This window comes from Gavialis gangeticus, unplaced genomic scaffold, assembly GCF_001723915.1.
Source record: "Gavialis gangeticus isolate Ggan-Ray unplaced genomic scaffold, GavGan_comp1, whole genome shotgun sequence".
NCBI lineage: Eukaryota > Metazoa > Chordata > Crocodylia > Gavialidae > Gavialis > Gavialis gangeticus.
This window is the reverse complement of record NW_017728994.1, coordinates 46,104,951-46,112,166: the sequence shown is the minus strand read 5'-3', so window position 1 is coordinate 46,112,166 and position 7,216 is coordinate 46,104,951.

Genomic DNA, 7,216 nt, shown 5'->3' with positions numbered 1-7,216 from the left:
CCCCCCCCCGAGCACCCCCTGCCCCAGGGGGCCAGCTGGATGCCACGCAGAGGGGTCGAGGGCAGAGTGTGGCTCTGTTCAGGGGCAAGTCTGCAATGGGAGGTGGCAGGACTCCCGGCTGCGCAGAGGGATCGTTCTGTCACTGAGCAGCAAAAGGCATCGCGGGATGGAAACGGCATCGAACCGCGGAGGGAGGCCATGAGGCAGTAGAGCAACTCACCGGGGGACATGGGGGATGAGGTTTGCAAAGCAGACCGAGGTGGACTGCGAGCACCTACCGAAGGAGCTGGCATGACTGAGCAAAAGGACAACCGAATGGCAGGTGAAATGCAACGTAGGTAAGTGCGAAGTGATGCACTCGGGCAAAAATAACCCAGGCTGGACATACTTTATGTCGGGCTCCACACTGGCTGTTGCCATACAGGACGGAGCCAGGAGCCGCTATAGACGTAGGCCATAGGACTGACCCCGCACGTGGCAGCTCTTCTCTCTGTAACATGGGGTGAGAAACCCCACCGCTTGCCCCGCAGCCGCACCTGGCACAGGTGTGGCCGTCCTGAGGGGGAAGAGGGCAGCGCTCGTGTGCCATGGACCACAGACCCCGTACCGCTGTGTGGAGCATGCCACGGGCTGTCTCACGTGGCAGGAACCTGCGAGGACCACGTCAACCCAGAGAGGACGAGACACGAGGACACTGCTCCATCCTTGTAGGGAAGAGGACACCTGGGAGTGAGCTGGGGTTACACCCCAAAGGGCCCGGAGGAGGGAGAGCTGGGTTTAGCCCGAAGCCAGACGGGCAGCACGGCTCCGCGGGAGATGAACTGAGCTCAGCAAAACTTCCCAAAAAATCACCTTCCAGTCGGTAGGGAAGGCATCAATGAGCCCAGGGGCTGAGCACAGAGATCCACGACTGACCCCTCTTCCTCACTGCCTGGACCGGACCTCAGGGCCGCAGCCCTGTACATCACGGGACTGCCAAAACGCCACTGCGGATGCCCCATCTCAGCCCCCAAAGGTCGCAGAGCCAAACTGAGCCTTCAAAACAACCTGGATTGTCCAGCTCTAAGGCGCCGCCTTTGCCCAGCCTTCTGCCATGGTGCCCAAGTGATTTAGGAGCCTGCACCCCAATGACCTTAGACCCCTGCCTTGCTTTTGAAAAGGGAAATCAAATGAAACCAGGCTCAGGAGCCTCAATAGCCTTGATGCTACCTAAGTCCCTTCAGCATTTGGACAGTTTTGTAGGGTCCAGCCCTCTGCCCCGCCCCGGCTGGACAGCACCCCGTCACCGGGCTCACGCCGGGCACATGCTCCACGGCCCCCGGAGGGGTCCCCCGCCCTGTCCGACCAAGCAGGTGGCCGTCTCCCTCCGCCTCAGGCGTGCCCGAGTCGGCCGCTTTGTTCCTCCAGTGCCGCGGCCTGCCAGCAGGTGTGGGCACGGGCACGGGCACGGGCACGGGCAGGCAAGGCGCCAAGCGGAGGCCTGCCAGGACTGCCAAACCCCAAACGTCCCTGGGGAGCAAAGGGAGGCTGCGAGGCCCTTTCTCCTGCTGCCCGGCCTCGTCCTAGCCGTGCCCCGGAGCAGAGGCCGAGACCGCGGGCTGCGTTCAGCCCCCGAACGGGGAAAGCCTCTTCTCACCAGACTTCCCCAGCAGCTCGGCTGGTCCAGCTCATCCAAGGAGATGTCCAGAGGGTCGCCTGCCACGAGGCCGAGCAAGCCACCGCCGTCAGCAGCGCAGACACCCCGCGACGAGGTCCCTTGAAGCGGGAGCAGGGGCAGCGCCAGAGCATCCTGTGGACAGAGAGAGACCACACGGCTTCACTCGGGCCGGGGGCTGGGGTGGGGACCCCCGTCCTGCTCCTCCAGGCGGGAGCCAGCTGCTTTCCCCGGGCCGCTGGGATGGGATTTTATAGCGCAGGTTGGCCCCTGCCCTCCAGCCGCAGCAGCCTGAGGAATCAATCATTACCCCCCGTCCCTGTTTGATGGTTAACAGCCTGAGCCGGGGCCAAACTGGTTGTTAATTGTGACAACAACTGATTTCAAGGGGCTGTTTCCAGAGACCGACACTCCCGCAATTTGCTTGGAGCAGCCACCAGCAGCCTGGGCTACTGAAGAGGACCATAAAGGGAAGTTCACAAGCCATTAACAAAGGGCTCCCTGCCCAGCTGCTTCTCACGCCCAGCCCTCAGCCCACACCTGAATCCCAGCGGGACCACCCCTCCATCCCAAAAACCACCGCTCACCCGGGACCACGGTCTCCATCCCCATCCCCTACCTGCACGTCCCTTTCCATGAAGCCTCAGCCGCTGCGAGGCTCCGGCACTGAAGCCCTGGCCTCTCGCGGTGCCCGGCGCTGTCCCATCGCTGCCTGTTCGGCTCGTGTCCATCTGTGGCCTCGCATGGAGATCATCACCTGTTTGGGGGAAGAAACTGCATTTGAGCCACAGCTACAATGGGCTCCAGGGCCGTGACCGGGGCTCCCGGGGTAAGAGGCAAAGCAACAGCACCAGAGCTAGACGGGTCCTTCGTTCAGCCGCCACGCTCCCGCTGGCCTGGCACAGCCCGGGGCGACTCGTGGAGGGCGGCAGGCTCGCCTCGTAGAAATCCTGGAGTGGTGGGGCTGCGTGGGACCTGCAGAGAGGACGTCTCGTCCAACCCCTGCCTGAGGCAGGATCAGCCCTGTGCAAACCACCCTGCACAAACCCGTCAATTAACCCCTGACAGCACCAGGCATCACACCTGAACCTGCCACAGGGGAAGCCGGGGCATCGTGGCCGCCAACGTCCTGCTGCTGGAAAAGGTTGTTAGGCCAGGCCAGGCCATGCCCGTGCTGCAAAAGAAAGCAACCCCCCAGTGCAAACCAGTCTGGGCAGGGGGAAATCTCTGGTGAGCCTCCAGCCAAGCCCAAAGCAGAGGCCAGACAGGCCAAGCCACGGCTCAGGGAAATGCAGCCACACGCTGGGCGCATCCTCTCTGGGCTTTTCTGGTTCCTCCTGAGAAGCCACCGCCTGACGCCCTGGGGCTGAGGGCCACACACCCCTGGCAGCCTGGGGTCACAGGGCCCTCGGCAGCATCACGGCCACGGCCTGTGGGACCTGGCTGCCCTGGGCCGCATCAGGACGGCTCACGAGGGTTTTGACCCCTCCTCTCCCATCAGAGAGGCTCAGCGAGGCGCACCCTTCATCCCGGCGCTGAGAGTCCGTGCCGGCCTGCAGAGCCTCGCACTCGGAGCCAGGAGCACGTCAGCGCCGCAAGTCACGGACCGGGGCCAAAACTTCTGCAGCAAACCCGGGACTGGAGAAGCGAGCGGCGGTGTTGGAAAAGCCGGGAAGGACACGGCGAACCCCAGTGTGGGATGAGCAGGCCCGTGGGCGCGCAGTGCGACGTCCCAGCGCCACCAGGAACCAGCTGCATTTAGAGGCCTGGCCGAACCGCGCGCACGTGCCGAGTGCTGCTCCGGCCTGGGGGAGAGACTCTTGCCCCTGGGCCCGGGGGTCACTAATGAGGCCCAGCGCGTAGGTGCTTTGAATATGCAAAGTGCCTACCGAGGCGCTAAGTGTGATCCTTATGGCCGGGAAAGAGGCTGTGAAGATGTCACCGCCTTATTCCACATCCCTGGACTGTGGCCTCAGCCCGTGGTCCCACCTGGGCGGGAGGAGAGGGGAGGATGGGGGGCCAGAAGCAGCAGGACGGAGGGAAGGGGGCAGGGAGGGTCAGCGAGCCCGGGGGCCCGGGGAGGAGAAAGGGCCCGATGGAGAATTAGACACAGTCTATACAGCACGCAAAGAGCCCAGCGCGTGTGCTAGAGCAAAGGCCGCCCTCCCCTCCACGCGCATCTGCACATGCACACTTGTTTCGCAAGCTTGCATTCACCTAGTGAGCTCCTCCACCCCGCCAGCCCCAACTTGGACTGACCCCCCCACCCCAGATTGACGCCTGTTGCCCGGGAGGAAGCTTTGCAGGGCAGGACAGCCGCATCCTTCGGGCTGGCGCCCGCCGGGTGCCCGGAGCCGGGCGAGGGGGGCGGTCACGGGGAGCTCAGCCCCCGGCAGGATGTGGGCGCTGGCGACGGAGCCCGTTTGATCTGGAATAACGGCAAGGGCGAATAGCCGCGGCCTCCCCCCGCTGAGTCCTTGTGGGGCTATAGCCCCCTTGGGAAGGAGGGGGCTTTGCAGAGCGCAGCAGAGACACCAGCCCCTCCTCGCTGGAGAGCAATTGCTCTCAAACAAATGAAACGTGTGTAATTAATGTCCCAGATGAAAGCGTTTCCTGGCCGGGCCCTTCCTTCGCAGGGCATCAGAAGCTGCTCAGAAGGTGTGACTTTTCCCACAGGGAGCCTCAGGCCCTGCCACAATAAAGCCAGGGCTTCGTCCCCAGAATTAATTAGAAGAGGGGGATGGGGGCAGAGGTTTGAAAGCTGACCCTGAGGCAATAAACAGCCCCCCTGGGCCCGCTGCCCGGGGCTGGGGACCGGCATATGGCACCGGGTCCCATGCCAGCGCCAGGCCACATCCTACGGGCAAGGGAGGCATCCAAGGGGGTCGCGGTCCAGGTCCGTGGCCGGACGGAGAGGCCGTTCTGCTCCGTGCTCGGGAAGGACGGGGTCCAGGCACTGTGGGGTGGCTCTGCCCAGGGAGGTGGTAGCAGGGGGTTCGCGCCCATCGCACCTGCAAGGCAAGCAGCCGAGGGCTGGGAACAAGGGTGCGGAGCGGTGCTGGGCTGGGCTGGGCTGGGCCGCCGCGGGGTCAGCCCCTCTGCGGCCGGGACGGGGAGCTGAGCAGCTGGGGGGCGCTTTGCAAGCAGGGCTCAGATCTGGGGAGCTCGTCGCTCGCAGCCCCGTGCCCGGTGCTGGAGGAGACCCCCGGCATCGCTCCCCTCCGCCAGCACGGGCGCCCGCGACGGAGAGAAGGCCGGTCCCTGCCAACGCCCGGGCTCCGAGTCCTCCTCTTACCTCCCCCATGACACAGATTTCATAGATTCATAGACATTGGGGCTGGGTCATCGAGTCCAGGCCCCCGCCCGAAGGGCAGGAAGTCAGCCGTGGTCATAGGATCCCAGCAAGATAAGCATCCAATTTGCTCTTGAAGGTGTTCAGTGTAGGTGCTTGAGCCACCGCTGAGGGCAAGCCGTGCCAGACCTCAGACAGTGTCCTTCAGACCCCGAAAATGCCCCTCACCCAGGGCAGACATGGGGCAGCGCAGCCCTTTCCTCTGCCGTCTGCAAGGGGCCACCCCACCCTTGTCTTAGCTCCTCCCCCTCGTCCTGCTTCGGCCCCGCACCCAGCCCCTACCTCGGCAGGCCGGGAAGCCCAAGCTGCCATCACGGGCGATGGGATCAGGTCCCTGGCTCCCTCCCAGCTCTCCAGGGACCGGTTGCAGCCAGCAAGTGTACTCGAGTAGCAGAGGGCACGTTCACCCAGCGGCTGAGGCCAGGACGATGCTCCGCCGCCGGACGCTGGTGCTAGGCACGCTGGCGGACGCAGGGCACACGTCCCAGCACCCGGGCGCTGGGTAATAAAGAACAGGACGGTCATTAGCAAGAGGCGCGATGGATGCTAGGCCCCAGGGCTGTGCTGGTCCCTGCCGTCCGAGGCACCCCGCAACCCAGGGATGCCCTGCTTCAAACCCTCACCCGCAGCCCTGAGGCACGTGGCACTTAAGCCCCAAAAGCCTGGGGGGCCGCGACCCATTGCACCCCCACGGGAGGACAGCAGGAGAGACCACGGAGCCACAGGCCTCTGCAGCAGTGGGGAACCCGGCCACCACGGCGAGACGCTCCGACGCTTGGCACCTTTCTGCTCGGGATCGACCGGACGTCTGTGCCCGACGGGCCGGGCGGGATGGGCACGATGCCCGAGCTGGCCTGGACGAGCAGGGCCCTGGCGTGGCTCAGCCAAACCCGGGAGCTGGTCGGGAGAGGGGCAAAGACATGCTTCTGCCTCCTGTTGCCATCTCTCTGGCCACCTTTGCCCCACAGCCACCTCCTCAAAGTCACAACAAGAGGAGGCGGCAGAAAGAAAAACACCACGAGCTTGGAGAGTCTCCCTGTTGCCTTCCCACCAAAGGTCCCTGGGTACAAAACCCTTCCCTGGGGCACAAAATGCCAAGGACTCAAGGGCTCTTTCTCTCCAGCCCACTGGCCACCGCCTTGCACGGGGTCCTCCGATGCCCTTCACACCAGGCTTTTGGCCTTGCCCCTCTCTGAACCCCCACTTCCAAACCCGGAGACCCCCACCTCATGCCCCTCCCCATCGCCTTCACCCCCCGAAATCAGACAGGCGCGTCAATACTAATGCCATTTTTTTAATGCACATATTAAATAAATATTTCAAAGATCTCATATTCAAATTTGTACACGCAACAAAAAGTCCTCGAGGAAATTAGAAGAAGAAGAAGAATAAAAGAACAAAACAAGACACCCCAAACAATCAGAAAGAGATCGGACCCGGGTTCTGGCTGCCATCCAGCGTCTGCTTTGCTCCCCCACGGCAGTGTCTGCCGTGCTCGGGGGGGGGGAGGCTGGATCGGGGCAGTTTGGGGGTGTTTTGGACAAGAAATCAGGCTTTGGACAATGCACAATTTTCCCTGGAACCTGCCTGTTACAAACACGGCGTTTTTTTTTTGTCGGAAAACTGAAGCCTGGACATGGAAGACGCAGGGACTGAATACTGAACCTGTTCTAACAATTAAAAAACCAGCCAGAAATGCCCAAACGATCTCAAGTTTCACATTTTGGGGTGGAAACTTTTCAGCTTTTGGGTGCAACAAGAATGGAGAAATTGAGGTTTCAGCAAAAGGTCCACATTTTCCATGAGAAAAATCTATATCTCCCCATGTCCTGCCCACCGCCGCTCCCTCCAAGGTGCCCGGGGACATCCCGAGGCGGATTTCGCCGGCATGAGGTGGTGTCTCCAGGCCGGACCTCGCCCAAGAGCCGGTCCCTCGGGCCCAGGAGACTGGCCGCGGTTCGTGGGAGGATCCAAGCAGCGTCCAAGACCCTCTCGCTCGGCGAAAGGAGAGGGTCTAGTTATCCCCGAGAGTTTCGGACAACGCGGCCCCAGGCATCGCCCTGCAACGCGCGCCCCGGCGGAGACGGGAGCAGCATCCTGGCCTCAGCTCGTCTCTCCCCCACGCACTCTTCCCTGTCCGGTCTGCTCAAACTCGCACGAACCCATCTGCTTTAAGTAGCACTTTGGTCCCAGATAGCCCCCCCCCCCCC